The sequence below is a fragment of the Echinops telfairi genome, unplaced genomic scaffold (genome assembly GCF_000313985.2).
Source record: "Echinops telfairi isolate 266 unplaced genomic scaffold, ASM31398v2 ScPeMD7_7469;HRSCAF=8507_0, whole genome shotgun sequence".
Taxonomy (NCBI): Eukaryota; Metazoa; Chordata; class Mammalia; order Afrosoricida; family Tenrecidae; genus Echinops; species Echinops telfairi.
The window spans coordinates 22,726,626-22,744,908 of NW_022111372.1; the positions used below are offsets into that span (position 1 = coordinate 22,726,626).

Here is an 18,283-nt window from a genome sequence, read left to right on the forward strand (position 1 = left end):
AATAATTAGATTGATAAAGTGTTGAGCTAAATGAAAAGCCGTCCCTTTGAGATTTTGATTTCTTCAACAATATGGAATGTTTAAAGCTCAACTGATATAATTATGGAGTTGAAATGATAATTTCTAATCACACAGATTTCAAGGTGAGATAATTATTCTAACTCCCATGACATTTTTCTAAACCACCACAGGGGGCCCTTTTTTTTCTTCTACTCTTTTCCATGCTCAATAAACTGTTGGAGAGGAACACCACGATAATGATCACCCAGCCACACTTCCCCCCAATAATGATCTTAGCAAACTTCAAGGGCAACGAGGCTCGTCTCATGAGAGAATTGTTAGCAATATCTTAAGTTGTTAACTGGCAGAGTTTCCACAAGCACAAAGAACCTCAAAATACCTAAAATTATGCTCCAGTTTTTTTAAGCTTTCTATCCTGAAACAGAAAGATGCCTTATCAAAGAATTCTAGGTAAAATAAAGGCTTACAGAGAGTTTACTCCCCCAAATCTAGAAAACATGAGATCCTCTCCTAGGTAACGATTTAAATAAGTGGCCTGGATCTGTGTTTACTGATTAAGATTTAAATACATGACCAGTAATCTTATTTGTTGGATTCATGTCTTAGATTCCAGATGCTGCTGTGCCGACATCAGTGGGTGGCTTTACGTAACAGACATGTAGTTTCTCACAGTTCCACAAGCTAAAAGACCAGCTCAGGCTCTCAGCTCTGTCAGTTCCTTCCTGCGAGTGCCTTGATGTCTTCATACAGACTTTCTCTTCCGTGCTTGTCTATTCTGCTTTTTTATAACTCAGAAGTGATGATATCTGGGATCCAACCCCACACTGGTGTACTAACGGATTGGGACCACTGTGGATGGGGATCCCATTATAGAAGGTGATTTCATGACATCAGATTATATTATGGAAAGCGATTGCATTACATTATATTCCAACCAAGACTTAAGAGGGACACAATGTAATCCATATTGATTTGAATGCCAAGTTTCTCAACCTCAGCACTGTTGACTTGAAAGGTCAAATATGGTGGGGGTGGGGAGGGAGCTGATAGCAATGCTCAAATAGAAAGTAAATGTTTAGAAAATGATGACGGCAACATATGCACAAATATGCTTGATACAATTGATGTATGGGATGTTATAAGAGCTGCAAGAGCCCCCAATAAAATGATTTTTTTTTAAGGCCAAATAATTTTTCATTACCAGGAGCACTACAGGATCTGTAGCAGGATGCCCCTAACCCCAACTCAGGAGCCCTCCTCAGCGTGATGCCAAAAACATCTTCAGAGTGACCAGTATCCAATGGGAAGGTAGTGAAATCCCCGGTGGGGAATTCCTGTGCTGATGGAACCCGACCAAAAGCTGCAAAACCCCTCCCAAAATGTGATGTCTGGAGCTAGCCCACTTCCAAATCACTCCACAAGTCATTTCTTCAAGCAGCAGTAGCAAATGGAATAACCACATTATCGATACTTTCTTAAGTAAACTAAGGACTGGTGTGTGTGTGTGTGTGTGTGTGTGTGTGTGTGTGTGTGTGTGTGTGTGTAAAAACTCATTCTTTGAAAGAAAATGTTTCCCATGTTCTTTCTCAATTTAAAACTAGTAACATCAATAAAAGTGTAGAAAAGAAAACATACACATAGCATACTACCTAGCTATGGAGGGAAAACCAACAGAGTTATAACTAAATCAACATTCTTTATTGATTCTCAGCTTTTAAAAAAAGCAATCATCTGCCTGGTGGAGCAAGTCACGGGCATATTACATACTGTATATACTCGTGTATAAGCCAAGTTTTTCGGCACATTTTAATTTCTTTTTTGTGGTAAAATTAGGTGCCTCAGCTGATATTTGGGACGGCTTGTACTCGAGTATATATGGTAGTTGATCAAGTTTACGTTCTCCATCTTTGTTTTGCATGCTGCCATGGAACACACAACTCTGGTCTCTATCCCTCCATAGCAAAAGAAAAATGGAAAGTGAAAACTCAGAGGAGAAACTAGTCTACAAGACTGTCTGTAAGAACCATCACTTCACCTTCTCTGAAAACAGAAAGCCTAGACAGTGCCCAACTACCACTATCTATGGTTCTGCGCCGAGTCCACACAAAGGAGGGGAGGAAAATTATGGAAATGAGTTCTTACTAACTCCAGATTACAGGACTGGTTGAGACCAGAAGATTCCTGAGAGATACAAATGTTAAACCCTGAACCAAAACTGTCCCCTGAGGTCAACATTTAGCTAAATAACAGATTGAAGAATATCACCATGAATACTCCATTTCTTTTTTAAAATCATTTGTGAGTAAGACCAAATGGTTGAAAATCACTCTAAAGCAAAGCTAAGAAAGTAAAGGGCAGGGAAACTCAGTACTGAACACAGAGCAAGAATAATAAGAATGTTGACGCACTATGAAATAAAATGCAATCACTGTCGCTAAGCAATCTGGGTAAAATCATTCAATGGAAACTAATATGCTCTGTAAACTTTCACCAAAAACTAAATAATTTTTAAAAAAGTAAAACTACAAAGGGCACCATCAAGAAAATGATTGGGGGGGGGGGGGCACAGTGATCTGACAGCCCCCAGCAGGAGAGACAGCTTATAAAATATGTCTAAATATATATATTAATATTATTATTATTTATTTTCTTTAAATTATCATTATTTGTGAGCAGCCCTGGTGGCATAGCGGTTACTCATTGGGCTCCTAACCACAAGGCCCACAGGTCAAAACCACCTCCACTCGGCTGGAGAAAGACAAGGCTTCCCACTCCCGTAAAGAGTAACAGTCTCGGAATCCCACAGAAGCAGTTCTAGCCAAGGGGGCTCTATGATTCAGCAAGGACTTGATGGCAGGGAGTCTGGGGTTTGCTTTATTTATTATTATTAAGTGCCATTGAGTTGATTCCAACTAGAGAGACCGTATGTACAACAAAACACTTACCAGTCTGGTGTCATGCTCACTATAAGGGAGAGCTAAGTTTGAGGCCATTGTTGCAATCCATCTTGTTGACTGTCTTCCTCCTCCTTCTCACTGGCTCTACTTTATCAAGCGAGATAACCTTCTCCAGGGGTTGATCCCTCCTGATAACATGTCTAAAGTAGACGTCTAAAGTCTTATCGTCCTTCTAAGGAGCATTCTGGCTGTACTTTTCCCAAGGCATAGTTGTTCACTAATCTGGCAGTCTATGGTACGTTCAATATGCTTTTCAAACACCATAATTCAAAGGCAGCATTCCTTTTCTCTTTCTTACCCACTGTCCAACTTTCATGTGCATATTACGCAAATGAAAATACCATAGCTTTGGTCAGGTGCATCTAAGTCCTTGTGTTAGACTGGGTTGACTAGAGAAATAAATCCAGGGACACTTATGTATGTATAGGAAAGTGCTTTATATCAAAGAGTAACTGTATTAAGAAAACATCCCAGCCAAGTCCAGATCAAGTTCATAAGTCCGATATTAGCCCATCTGCCCAATACCAGTCTATACATTCCTATTTGCAACATATGCAATGATGCCGAATGTCAGAAGATCACAGGCCAGTGGGTGGAAAGTCTTGTGGATCCAGTGGTGGTGGAAGCATCTCAGCACTGGCCTGGGTCTCCAAGTGGCACCTCCAGCTCCAGGGCTCTGGCTGCCATCAGCACAGCTCCACGTGGCTTGTCAATCGGAATGTGTAGCAGAGAGAATGTGTGCCCCACCTCCAGGGAGGAAGAGAGGATTCCCAGAATTCCTCATGAGAAGGCCATCCCCACACAGAGGGATTATTGGCTATGACCTGATTGACAGGCTAGGCTCTGCCCCTTCCCTCAAGCGGACAGGAGATTATGTAACTGCCACAGTCCTCAAAGTAGCACCCTGGTTCTTTTAACACTTTAATAGATCTTGTGCAGTACAGCTGCCTAACTGAAAGCATCATTCGCTTTCTCGATTGTCACTTCCTTGAGGGTTGGTTGGGTGTCTAATTTTTTCTCCTTTTATCATTATGTTCCATATTGGCTGAGTTTTGAGGATTTTTTTATTTTCTTTACATTGACTTATAATCTACACTCAATATTGTAGCCTTTGATATTTATCAGTAAGGCCTTCAAGTCTTCTTGGTTTCAGCAAGCAAGGTTGTGTGTTATCTACATATGCAGATTGTGTTACTCCAGTAAAAAATATATAAAGGTGAAATTAATAATAATTTATAATTTATCAAGGGGTCACGAGGATGGAAGAGGGGGGAGGGTAAAAAGAGGAACTGATACCAAGAGCTCAAATAGAAGTAATTGTTTAGAAAATAATGATGGCAACATATGTACAAATAAGCTTGATACAACTGATGTATGGATTGTTATAAGAGCTGTAAGAGCCAACAAACAGTATATGATCTTAAATTCTATATATATTTAGAGAGTGAGAGAGAGAGAAAGAATTCTTCCAATTTCATAATTAAAAGACAAATAACCTAATTAAAAATGGACCAGGACTTCAATTGGCATTTTTACTAAATGGATTCATGACATCAATAAGCCCACAGCCATGGAGCCAATTCTAACTCACAGCAGCCCCTACACAGGTTTCCAAGCCTGTCAGTGGTTAAGGGAGCAGGCAGCTTCAACTTTCTCTGGAGGAACCACTGGTGGGTTTGAACTGCCAACTCTGCAGTTAGCATCCCAAGGCTCACCCAACAGCACGACCACATCAGGAAACTCAACAGCAACAGCAACAAGGGAAATGTAAACCAAAAGCACAATTGGATACAATTTCATATCCACCAGGAAGGCCATCATAAAGACAGATAATGACAAGTGTCGGCAAGAATGTGGGGAACAGGGAACCCTTCTACACTGCTGTGGGATACAGAGCAAAGTGGTGCAGCTTCAATGAACAGTCCGATCGTTTTTCTTTCTCTTTTTTTCTAGTCCCATAGTTTTTCAAAGGGTGAAACAGAGATCCACAAGTCCACTCCTACAGACAGATGGAAGAAAACTGTAAACATATACCCATATTTTTGAACTGTACAGAAATGTCCACAGAAGCATTATTCCTCGCAGCCCCAAAGGAGAAGCAACTCCAAAGCCCATCAGCAGATGCCCCTATAAATGAAGTGCAGTGTATTACAAAGGAACAGTGATCAGACACCAAGAGGAATGAAGTACATGCCAGAACATGGATGGACCTTGAAAACAGCAGGCTAAGAAGCCTGTCTCAAAAGACCACAGGTGGTGTGAGTTCATTTATATGAAATGTCCGCAATAGGCCAATCTACAGAAAGGAGATTTGTTGTTGCCAGAAGAGGAGACTCACTGCTAATGGGTACAGGACTTTCCTTTATGGGTGATGAAAATCTAAAGTTGATCGTGGTGATGCGAAACTTTGCAGACATGACAGAAATCACTGAAGTGTATGTATCCTTTTAGGAGGTGAATTGTATGAGAAGTGAATTATATCGTATTTTAAAGCTGTTATGAAAACAATCTATCATCAAGGCAGAGGAGATGTAATAGGCTCACAGAACAGAGTGAAAACGTTGCCAGCCCTCATAGTGCCAGAGACGGGGGCGTAATGAGGAAGCAAGCTGAGGGGAAGGAAGATTGAGATCCTGATATGCTCATCTTACAAAAAGGGAGTTAAAAGTCACTGGCACCAGCTAATGAAATTAAATTCGAAGTTTAGGTAAGTAATGTCAAGATTTAAGGGAAATCAATAGCAGAGCCACAAAGATAATTATCAAAAATCTGAAGAATGAAGAAAGGAGCTAAGAGGCGGGCTAAATTGTCATTGATCACAACAGCCAATAAACAGAAGTATATATACAGGGTGGCTTCAAAAAGTTTGTGGGGGAAATTCCATTATCTTTACATTCATTTTTTTCCACAAACTCTCTGACTCAAAACTAACTCACTGCCAACAACTTGATTCTGACTCATAGCAACTGGGTAGGACCGGGCAGAACTGCTCCTGTGAATTTCAGAGACTGCCAGTCTTTACAGGAATAGAAAGTCTCATCTTTTCTCCATGGAGCAGCTGGCGGTTTCCAACGGCTGATTTGTCGTTAGCAACCCATGCGTAACCTCTGCTCCCTCAGAGTTTCAAACTTCGCATGTCTACTTTGAAGGCTGCTTGACGTGCACATCAGCTTCTTCAGAGAAAGACAAAAAATCCAGGTTGCTGTTATTGTTGTTGCAGGCCTGTGTAGATAATAAATAGTATGTGGTTTGTACTTCAAACCTTTAGTGCCTCGCAGTGTCACTCTTTGCCTTACTCATAGCTTGCTGAACTCCCTGGATGAGGCTGGGTTCTCTAGAGAAGCAAAACTAGTGACACTTTATATACATAAAGACATTTATAGCAAGAAAGAAAGTGGCTCACACAGTCTTAGCAGGAGGGAAAATCCAATTCGGTTCAAGTTCCTGGGTCACAGATCAAGCTGGAGGTTCTTCCTGACTTGCATACTTGCTGGAGCTGAGGAACCAGCTGGTGGGTGCAGATGCTGATGAATGCAAGGTCGGCATGTCAGGTGGCAGTCTCTAATGATTCCCAGGGTTCACAGGCAATGTGGCAGGGCACTGGCTCAAGGCCAGAGAACCAACCATCAAATAAACTAGACACAGGATTCAGACCAACAAAAAGTGAGTTTACGTCCCCAAAACACCAACTGATGTATGACCTGGGTCACACCCCCAAAGAAGCATCATGAAGTCTGTGTCCTGAGGGAGGGGGTGCACTCCACCCTAATCTTCCCACGGCTGCCTGGCTGCTCACAGCAGATCTCGTCATGTAGTTGACTACATTAGGTTAGATCCCATCATGAGGGAGACCTCAACTGCCAAACTATTGCGAATCCTTGCCCAGCCAAGCTGAAATGAAATCGAACTATCACGTTCCCATTGATTTAATCTTGCCTTTCCCTTCATCCAAGTTAATGTATGTTCACTCGCTAGCTATTAACTCACCCGGCTGTACTCTCTCGTTCTGGTAGCCATCAGAAAATGTTTCTTTTGGTGTGAAAATCTTTCCTTGAACTTTTACAATAGCTCTTGTTTCAAGCTGCAACCTTTAGGTTAATAACCAAGTGCAAACCATTTGTGCCACCCAGGGGGTCTTCTCACCACCAGAGCGCAGCAGGGCTTACGTCCACAAGCACCACACACAATGTCCTTTAAAACCCAATGAGGGTTGAAGTGATGCCTGGCACTTAGGATGCCAGGCCGCCAAACTAGGGCACTTTTAACAATGTCAAAAGGGTGGAATTCACCATCATGCCAGAGAGCAGGGATGCCCCGGACTGTCCTGCACCAACCAGAGAGGTCAGGGCCTCCACAAGTGGAAAGCAGCCCTTTGGTCATCAAAGGTCAAGGGGCCTCCATTAGACTAATGAAAACAAAACACTCAGAACTTGACCTCTCTGCTGCCACAGTTCCTGATGTAAGGAGGTGGAGAGAGGCACTTTGCAAGGGAGAAAAGCACATGCATTCCCCCACGAGTTGACTGAGACACATCTTTAAGTTAAAAAAAAAAAAAAAGGCATGCAGAGGCTTCAAAAGGTTTGTGGGGGAACAAATCCATGATGTCTTCATTGCATTCCTACACAAACTTTTTGAAGCCCCCTCCTATGACGGTCAAAGATTCATCCTGGTGAGTGTAAACCCCAAGATTCTGAACGAGCCAAACTCCTACCAACGCTGTGGGACAAAGCAGAACTGCTGCCGCACAGGGTTTCCATGCTTAGAACTTAACAGAGCACCTTTCTCCTGCAGAGCAGCTAGTGAGTTTGAACCACCAATCTTTTGGTAAGGAACCCAGAGGCACTTGGGAAGGCTTGGAGATCTACTTCCAGAATTTCCAGCACTGAACATGTAGGGAGCACAATTCTCCTCTGACAGACGCAAGCTCGGCAAGTCAGAACTGATGCCACAGCAAGTGTTTGTGATCACAGACAATGCCCCTTCCACGGCACCCCCTTGGCCTGAGAAGATCTGCTGACCTGTCCCTCTCCACACCTTTCCTGCTCCCAGGCTCACCTGAGGGCTTTCTGACCCGGTGATTCTCTGAGGCTCACGCTCTCCTTTGAAAACAGGCAGCCAGGAGAAGGGACCAGAATTGGTCTCTGTTGACGAGGCTCATGACAAAGTGGGGTGGGCGCAGCCTAGTTACGGTTGGAGGCAGGCCCGTCCTGATAAATGTTCTTGTCTCTCCATAGCCACATGGAGCTGCCTTTTAGCTCTTTCTCTTTTTTTAAGGAAATACAACTGATTATCCAATGAAAATCATTCTCCATTGCCTAATGTCCCACCAGAGACCGCCAGCTTACCGTACACTGTTTTCCGAATCTCCTGGTCTTTAATAAACTCACGCTCTATAAAGGCAAAGGGTGATGTAGTCGGTTACTCGTTGGGCTGCAACCCACAGGGTCAGCAGTTAGAAAGCACCAGCAGTTCTTTGGGTGGGGGGGAAACATGGAGTTTTCTACTCCTGTAAAGAGTTACAATCTTGGAAACTCACAGCGGCAGTTCTACCCTGTCCTGTGGGATCACTGTGAGCTGGCATCAAATGAGGGCAGGGAATTTGGTTTTGGTTATAAAGGCAAATATACTAGAATTAAAAATACAGGTGCTGCTGTTGTTGAACCCTTTCCCTTCCCCTTTTATTATCCCTACTTCATGAATTCAGACTGGCCCTAGCCAGGAACTATGGGTACCTTTCACCCCACACTAATATACCTCGGTTTGCTAGGTCCTGATATTTCAGGATCCATACTAACATACCTCAGTTTGCTAATTCTGATATTTCAGAATGCTTGCTCCCAAGTTCAACTCTATGCCAACTACACCCAAGTTCCCCTTTATGGAGGAGAAGCCTTCATGACTAGGCCAAGACTCAAAGAGACTCAACCCATTCTCCAATTGAGGAAGCACTCGGCTGTAAGACCCCTTTCTCCGGAAGCACTCCTCGCTGAATCATCACTCCATGTCCAGCACCCATTGAAAGGACATAATTGATGGGTGGCTCTCCGAGCCTGCCCATCTTGTTCTACTCCAATACCCCCTTTACACACTCCTTCTCCACCATTTCAATGACTGGAACCCCCAATGGCCCTCCGTCAGCAGTACAAGATCTCTGTGTTCTGCCTCAGCCCAACTTAAGGAGGGGCCTCTTTACCTAGTGAAACAAAATTCCAGCTCTTCTAGAGGAATTTCACACGGAGCTCCCGATTCCCCACATGCATGGTCTAAGCATTATAAACCCCTTAACGAGGCCCTTGGAGACCAGACTAACAGGGGAAGTCTTATGCTAGCTGGGTGTGGAAGAAGGTGCCGGAATTGGGAAGCCCTGCCTCACTATTCATCTCTTTGCCGTTTTACACGAAGGCATTGTTTTCTTTCCCAAGCAATCTGTTCCTTGCTGAGTACTGGCTTACTTCTGAGTACCTCCGTTATTTAAAAGCAAAACACTTTGAAAATAAGTGACTTTAAAAAAAATAAGTTAGACGGTCTATATGATGATGGAAGATTAAAAAAACAAGCAAACAAAAAATTAGAGTTACTATGTTCCTAAAACTGAGTGAGGAATGCAGAATATTAAAGTAGAAAACTGAGGGAAAAAAATGTTTCCAATCCGATGACTTTTCTGCGGTTGTCCTGAGAAGGGAAAGGCATAACAAGAAGCTGTGTGCCACACTCAGAAACACACATGTGCTGAATTTAGAGAGCAGAATGCACAGAGGGGTGTGTGTGTGTGTGTGTGTGTGTGTGTGTGTGTGTGTGTGTAGATGTGTGTACGCCAGCTCCCAGGGAGTCCACTTCAACTCAGTCCATGGCCACTCCCGGCAGCCGTATGTGTCCAGCAGTGCAGGGCTGAATGGGGTTTGAGCTACACAAAGATCGGCGGGAAGCCCCTTTCCAAGCTCTCCTGGGTGGGTGCAGACTGCGCCTCTTTCAGGTGGCAGCCAAATCCTTAACCTTTGGGACCATCGGGGCTGCCTTTGTACGTGTGCGGTTTCTTCTCACTGCCATGAGTCAATGGCAACACATAGGAGTTCTCAATACTGTCACTATTTGCCGGAGTAGAAAGCACCATCTTTCTCCCTTGGAGCAGCTGGTGGTTTCAAACTGCTGGCCTGGTAGTTAGCAGACCAACATGTAACCCCTGCGCAGTCAGGACTCCAGCTGTGTACACAGGGAGCTTCAAAAAGCTGGTGGGGAAATTCCGTTATCTTTTCATTCCATTTTTTTTCTTAAATGTTTTGAAGTAAGTCCTCTCTAAAAAGGGTGCAAAAGTGTGTGTGTGTGTGTGTGTGTGTGTGCGTGTGTGTGTGCGTGTGTGTGTTCTGTATGCACATTGTTGCCTCAAACTCATGGCCACCCTAATGTACAACAGAGCCCAGTCAAGTGCCATCCGTTGGGGATGGGATTCATGCAACTCAGAGTTTCATTGGCTGATTTTCAAAAGCAGAGTGGGACCTGTATTCTTGTTTTTATATATGGCTTTTAATATGGTCTTTCTCACCATGTTCTTGGAACTCCTACAGATTGACTGGGTAGGGCCATGCAACTAAGGTGCTAAGTTCTCTGTGGGTGTGGGACCACGAAAACGAGGTTCATGGAAACTTAACAAGGGGACTGGTTAGTTTTGCCATCCCACTGGGTCAAGAGGAGGGGCAGCAGAGAAGAGGAAGAAGGCCCCTCAATGAGACCAGTTGACACCGTGGCTGCAACAATGGGCTCAAGCACAGGAACAATTGTGAGGATGGTGCAGGAGCAGGCAGTGTTTCGTTCTGTTGTGGTTAATACAAAACAAGACACAATAGCACCTAACAGGCTTACAGCATAAAATACAAAGCATAACTGGAACCTCACTACCACCAAGAAATAAGAGCTAGGCGTAGAATACCTCCTTTGGACCTGGGGTCCCTTCGCAGATAACCACTTAGACCCAAGAGATAAAGAGAATGCTGCAATGCCAAAGATGGCGAAAGACAGTGAGTCGCAGCAGCAGGAGAACCAGGAGACCAGCAAGAGATGGTGTGAGGAGCTTCCTAGCCCACAGAGCGAGATGAACACCTTTGGGCAGAAGGCTTGCTAGCAGAGTGGGATGCCTCTCGGCCTTATCAATGGAGCTAAGGGACTGGGCAACACTCACCCACGCAAGGTGGAGGCCAGGCTAGCCCAAAAGACACAAGAACACCCAATGCTCAAGAGCCAAAAAGAAGCCTGCCTGTGGGCACAGCCAAGAAGTAATCCTGCCTGAAGAACTGTATCCTGAGCTATTCCTGATTCTGATTTGTGACCTGTTACTTCCCTAGTGAACCCAATTATCGTGAGTACAGTCTGTTACTTCCCTAGTGAACCCAATTATCGTGAGTACAGTCTGTTACTTCCCTAGTGAACCCAATTATCGTGAGTACAGTCTGTGGCCGTTGCAATCAACAACCATGAGAATGGCCCAGGGTCCCGATGAGTGGAACTGACTCAACGGCACGTAACAGCAGCAGAATCAGCAGAGGGCAGAGAGCCCTGGGAGGAATGTGGTGTCAGTCATCGCCAGGTTGGAGAGGAGATATTTGTCTGACCTCTGTCTCACACAAATCAGTCTTGGACTGATACTGATGATGATTCTTGCCACCCTCTCATGAAGCTCCCTCAAACCCACTGCCAGTAACTCAATTCTGACTCATAGTGACCCTATACACGGTTTCTAGGGCTATCAATCTTTTTTTTTTTTTTCAATCTTTTTTTTTTAATACCCAAATTCAATGGCATTTTACTCCTTTGTACGTAAGTAAATGGGCTCTGTCAGAATTAATGTCAGATTTCTTGACATTCCCCTTTCTTTATAGGACTGTAGTTGCTTTTATATTTCTTTTTTTAAAATCATTTTATTGGGGGTCCGTACAATTCTTATCACAATCCATATATGCATCCATTGTGTCAAGCACATTTGTACATTTGTTGTCATCATCATTCTCAAAACATGTGCTTTCTACTTGAGCCCTTGGTATCGACTCCTCATTTTTTTTAATTCCCTCCCTTTCCCCCCTCCCTCTCTCATGACCTCTTGATAATTTATAAATTATTAAATGTTCATGTCTTACACTGACCGATGTCTCCCTTCCCTCAGTTTTCTGTTGTCCATTCCCCTGGGAGGGGATTAAATGTAGATCATTGTGGTCAGCTCCCCTTTTCTCCCCCCACCTCCCCCCTAGTGATACCTCCTGGTATCACTACTCACAACATTGGTCCTGAGGAGCTTATCTGTCCTGGAGTCCCTGTGTTTCCAGCTCTTATCTGTACCCATATACATGCTCTGGTCTAACTGGATTTGTAAGGTAGAACTGGGGTCATGATAGTGGGGGGAAGCATTAAAGAACTAGAGGAAAGTTGTATGCCGGCACCATCAGCTTTCTTCACCACATTTGCTTATGCTCCCATTTTGTCTTCAGTGATTGTGTTGGAAAGGTGAGCATCACAGAATGCCAGGTTACTAGAACACAGTGTTCTTGTGTTGTGGAAGTACTTGAGTAGAGGCCCAATGTCCATTTGCTGCCTTAATACTTAACATAATAAATGTACATAGATCTATTCCTCCCTCGTTATATATAAATTTACATATATACATGCTTGTATTTAGACCTGTATAAATGCCCATTTGCCTCCTAGTTCTTTCCTCTACCATATCCCCAAAAGTAAGACAGTGTCGTATATTAATTTTTGTTCCCAAAGATGCACTAGGTCTTATTTTCAGGGGATGTCTTATTTTTCCATGAAGAAGAATACGGTACACATTTATTGTTTATTGTTTTATTAAAAGAGACCTCGCACTTCCTGTCTGCTCCGGCTGTGCTGCAGCCAACAGTGAGCTGCACGGTGGCGCCCACCACTACGGTCCAGAGTCCAGAGTTACGGTAGCTTTGGGGGCCTTATTTTCGGGAGATGCCATCTATTTCAGCGAGAGGCAAAACTGTAAATAGGTCTTATTTTGGGGGGATGTCTTACTTACGGGGAAACGGTATTTCCTTTTACTTTCCTCTTGTCCCACTATCATGTTCGGCCTTCATTCTGGTTTCGGTAATTCCTCTCGGTTACATTGACCTTGATCAAGTAGGGCTGTAAATCTAGAGGAGTAGACCGTCTCAGAGACAGCACAAGGTTCCAAGTTAGACAAGAGGGGCCTCCACCGCATCACGATCACATGTATGTATGTATGTACGTAAGTATGTGCATATAGGAACCCAGGTGGCTAAGTGGGTTCTGTGCTGGGCTGCTAACCACAAGGCCACCAGTGGAAAATCACCAGGCGCTGAGGGAGGAAGATAAGGCTTTCTACTCTCAAAAAGAATTACAGGAGGGAACCGATTACAAGGAACTATATGTGACCTCCTCCCTGGGGGACAGACAACCGAAAAGTGGGTGAAGGGAGACGTCGGACAGGGCAAGATATGACAAAATACCCATTTATAAACTATCAAGGGCTCATGAGGGAGGGGGAAGCGGGGAAGGAGGGGGAAAATGAGGACCTAATGTCGGGGGTTTAAGTGGAGAGAAAATGTTTTGAGAATGATGTACAAATGCACTGTACACAATTGATGTGTGTATGGATTGCGATAACAGCTGAATGAGCCCCTAATAAAATGTTTTAAAAAAAAGAATGACAAATGAAAAAAAAAAAAAAAAGAATTACAGTTTTGGAATTGGCTCCAGGGCAAATGGGTGTGAAAGTCCACCCTAGGTGAAACAATGTTTCAGATACAGGAGTGCAGTGAAAAGAAAGACCTTTCTCAATCACCCCTGAACTTGTGGCATGGATCTATACAATCCCCACTGAAGCCAAGGTCGCTTCCGGGATTCCACTCCCAACAAGACGTACAGGCAAGGCTGGATGGTGCCGCCATGCTCCTGTCTACATTCCTCGCTCCGGGACGCCAGCTCAGACGACTAAATCTACTACAAGATCGGTTGTCTTGTGACAGTGGACTTTCACTAAAACATTGCTCCTTCAGAAAGGAATGTACAATGTTACCATACATCCGGATCAGGCCCCCAGCAAAGCTGCCAGGGAGGAATTCCCGGCCTGCCGCTTCAGAGGTGACGACTCATCCAGACCCCTGTGGGGGAGGGACAGGGTCAGAGCAGCTTTTACTTTCTGGTTTGGAGAGGGGCGGGAGGAGAGGGGATGAAGGAGATAAGACTGCAGAGAAGGAGAGAAGGCTTTGTCCTAGCTCTTTGGATGAGCATTAGAATGGAGTTAAATTGTCTACTAATGAGATTTCCAAACCACGTGCTTCCTTTTAAATCTAGGTCCCCAACTGAGTGGATCTCCAGACAGCAGCAGGGGGTAAAGCTGCCTTCAGCATCCCTTGGAGCCAGAGAATTTCCAGAACAAGGGCTAGGAAGATCAGAATCATTTCTAGGAATGGAACTTTAAAACAAGTTATCACATTTATGAATTGATAGCAATACTCTTACCAGCCCCTTTCCACCTCGAGCGACCCAGGCAGCCCTAGGGGACCAGCTGGGTAGTGGGCGCGTTCCCTGGGGGCTTCTGAACGAACAGACTGCAAGTCCCTCCTTGCCTGCCTGCGTTTCTGTGCTTGCTTGTTTTGGCTGGTGAAAAGGCCTCTGGGGTCCACATTCTGAGGATGTGTGGTTGGACCCAGCTCAATAATTTGCCCCAACAGGCAAAAAGGTATTAAAACAGGAAGCAAATTTTTTTCTCTCAATAATATTCCTCAACAAGCCTGAGTTTGTCTTTTTTTTTTTAGTATTTATCTGATTATGATTAGGTTTTTTGTTTTGTTTTCTTTCTTTCTATATGAAATTGGCTTCTCTCTTTGCCTAAAGAAAATTACAGGGCAGAGCTGATGGAGCAAAGGAAAAACAAGTCAAAACACATTGACAGCATTTTGACGATACTGAATGAAATCAATTCTCCTTTCTGCCTTCAACAGCCTCCTCCTGAAGCAGGCTTCTTCTATATTCAAAGATAATGACTTAGCAACACAGATGTTCATCATTCAAAAGCACCCTCCCTGGCAGTGCTTTTTGCCATAAGGAACCGGCAGGCATGTTCTGGAACAAGCATTTTGCCACACTTTTGCTACAAGACCCGATACAGATGTCAGCTTCTCCGGACCAAGAGGCCTCTAGGCATCTCTTCCTTCGAACCTCCCTCCAAGTGGGTGCCAATCATTTTACACCAAAACCACTGGCTCACCATTGGGCTGCTAACCTAAAGCTCAGAGGTTCAAAACTACCAAGTGTTCTGCAGAAGAAAGAGGCTGTTGTCCGCGCCTGTAAAGATTTCGTCTCAGAAACCCTTATTTGGGGTCATTATGAGTCAGAATGGGCTCGATGCAGTGGTTTGGTTTGGTTTCCGGTCCTCAGTAGCTAGTTAGCTTTGAGGAAGAAGCAACTAAAATTTAAAGTTTAGTTCAAATACACAAAAAGAAGCTGCAAGCTAATACAAGGAAGCCTTTGGCTAGGTAAAACAACAGAGCCATGTGGCTTAGTGGGTTACACACTGGGCTGCTGACCTCAAGGTCAACAGTTCAAGACCAGCAGCTTCCTCTTAGGGAGAAAGATGAAACGTTCTACTCCTGTAAGGATTCAGCCTGGGAAACCTATAGGGCTGCCCTAGAGGGTCACTGCGAGTGGGCAGTGACTGGCTGGCACTGAGTTTGAGAGGTAAAGCAAGTCCTACTTGAGGCTAAAAACCACGCTGCCTTTTACAGTAAAGTGGGATCTGACGACGGTAGAAAGGAGAAAACATAGGCTGCCCTCTAAACGATGTCCCCCCTCCCCCTGTAGAGAAATATTATTTCAGTTTTTCCTATTTGGCAATCGCTGGGCTAAGCAGTTAACGTGTAACCGCTTGTTAAAAACCTACAGTCTCCCCAGGGGTACCCACTCATCCCCATTGCACAGACGCAGCAACTGAGACGCGGGAAAATCGAGTTAAGCAGTTCCGCCAAGAACGCTGAGCTCTTGACACTGAACAGGAAGCCAGATCTGTCTGACCTCAGTGCCACGCTCTCGGATGGGGCTCCAGCGCATAGAACAGCAAGGATGGGTAACCCGATCCGGGCCACTCTGTACAAGAAAGTACCATCGAAAAACGCACGAGTCTGACAGTGTCCCCAAGGGATTGCATGCGTCCTTCCAAAGTTGCCAACCCGGGGGAAAGGCAGGCTCTGGGTTAGCCTGGGCTGGCCGTGGTGCAAAACCGGGAGGATTTGGCAGGGAGGAATAAGGCTGAGCGGGCCGGGGTCCCCAACAGCTGCCAGCCTGTGCTGGGGAGTCTCCAGGTGCCGAGACCTAGAAGCTATTTGCGGCCAGCAGAGCCCACGAGCAGAAGGGAGGTCTCACTGACTCTTGCCTGCAGCATCTCTTCGCGCGGTGGCCGGGGAGGGGGCGTCGTCACCTGACAGCGCACCAACTTGGCCCAGCATGAAGGGGGCCCATGGCAGAGGTGCCAGGGCCGGGGGGAGAGCAGCGCTCCCCTCTAGCCCAATGGCGAGGTCTGTAAACAAAAGCGGGCCCCACGCGGGTCCCCCACCGGGCTGCGAGCGGCCCCGCGCAGCAGCATCCGAGCGCCCGAGCTGGCCGGAGGGCGAGGCGGGGAGCGGAGAGGGCGCGGGGATCCCTGCTGCCCGGACAAGTCATTGTCTGCCCAAGATTCCGCTTTCCATGCCCTCTCTGGCCAGCCCCCCGCCGGCGCTGCCGACCACCCCCCCTCCCCGCCGCTTTCCGCCCCTAGCCCAGGGCTGCGAGCGCAGCACAGCTCACCCAGGCGAGCGCCCAGCTTCCCGGCAAGCCCAGGCCCAGGATGCTCAAGTCAGCGACGGAGACCCGCACAGCAACGCGCGCGCACAGGCATCCTCCCCGAAGTTGATAAAAATCCGCCGACAAATACAAAGTGCCGCCGCGGAGGAGCTGCGCTGATCGCCTGCCGCCGGGAGGACGGAGCGCCACAGCCCGGCCACTGTCACTCCCACTCGGCGCGGGCACCTGGCTCCACGGTCGCTCCTCCTCGGAACGGGGGATGCCTCGGGGTCGCTCCGCTGTCCCCCACCTCCTCAGTGTGTCAGCGCGAAACAATACGAGTCCTGCCGATCGCGGGAGCTAGGACCCGCCGGAGCGCGCGGTGCCGGTGACACGGGTCAGAACGTGCCCGTCACGGGCAGCGTGGCTCCGGGCACCTCACCGCCGTCCCTCGGGGCGGCTGCCACCCGGCGGCCCGCGCCCTCGGGCCCCTTGTACTTACCACAGGTTCGTGCTGGAGGTGTGGAGGGTGCCGGGGACAATGCAGGGCGCTAGGGCCTCGGGCTGCGGGCGCCAGGCGATCGCGGAGCTGCAGAGCTGCGCGCCCGACGGCGGCGGCGCTGCTCTGCGGGGCAGCTGGGCCAGCTCGCCGTCTGCCAATGGGAGCTGTCAGAGCGCCTTCGCCGGCGGCCTCGGGGGCGGGGTCTCAGGCGCCCGTGGGAAACCGAGTCTCGATTGGCTAGTTGGACAATCGCTCCGCCTCCGACGGGCCAATCCGACGCAGCGGATACAGGAGCGGGGCGTTCGGAGTTGGGCTGCAGAGTGACAACAGGCGCACGCTGGGTACCGGCGCTACACGCCGGCCTGGGCGCGCGGGTGCAGGGGTGTGGGCGCCGCGCGCTCCAGGGACGCCTTCCCACGAGGCTCCGGCAGCGCGGCCTGCGAATGTCGTGGGGAGAGACCCTGGGGACGCGGCGGACTAGGGGACAACGAGGGAGTTCTAAACAAAGCAGCCCTAGGAGGGCAGAGCGGCCTCCGCCTCCTCCGCCAATAGGCGGGCGAAGCTGCCAGTCAGCCCGCTTAGGTGGAGGTAGCCAATGACGTACAGGGAAGAGGCTCGAGTTGGCGCGCGCGCGCGCGGCTGGGCATCGGTGGGATTGGTTGGAGGTAAAGGATTTTCCTGCCACCTAGGGCGAAGGAAGGGGGAACGGGACGGGGGAGGGGAAGAGCCAAAAAACGTAATACCTGCAACACGTGACTGGCTCGGAAGGCGTGTGGCTGGCTCGAGTGGAGACGGGAACTTTTTTACGATTCCTTCCCGCGGGGGCTGGAAGATGTAGGACACTAGCCAGGCTCCAGGTAGGGCACGGTGGCCTTAGCCGACTCCTTGCGAATCTGAAACGCACGCGGTTGACTCACCTTGCCCAGAGAATGAAAGAATGTCATCCGAGCTTTAGGCTCAGACCTCCTATTCATCTGTGGCTCAGGCAAAGTTCACACAGCCCTCTGTTCTA

General features: G+C 47.1%; 1 protein-coding gene across 1 annotated transcript in view; it reads right to left on the reverse strand.

Annotated features, from left to right (window-relative positions):
• Positions 1 to 17,299, reverse strand: part of TIAM1 (TIAM Rac1 associated GEF 1) — a 472,990-nt gene extending 455,691 nt beyond the window's left edge. Inside the window, exon 1 of the mRNA XM_045284949.1 lies at positions 17,272 to 17,299. The gene's annotated coding sequence lies outside the window, so the exon portion shown is untranslated. The remainder of the gene's footprint in view (positions 1 to 17,271) is intronic.
• Positions 17,300 to 18,283: the final 984 nt, after the last annotated feature.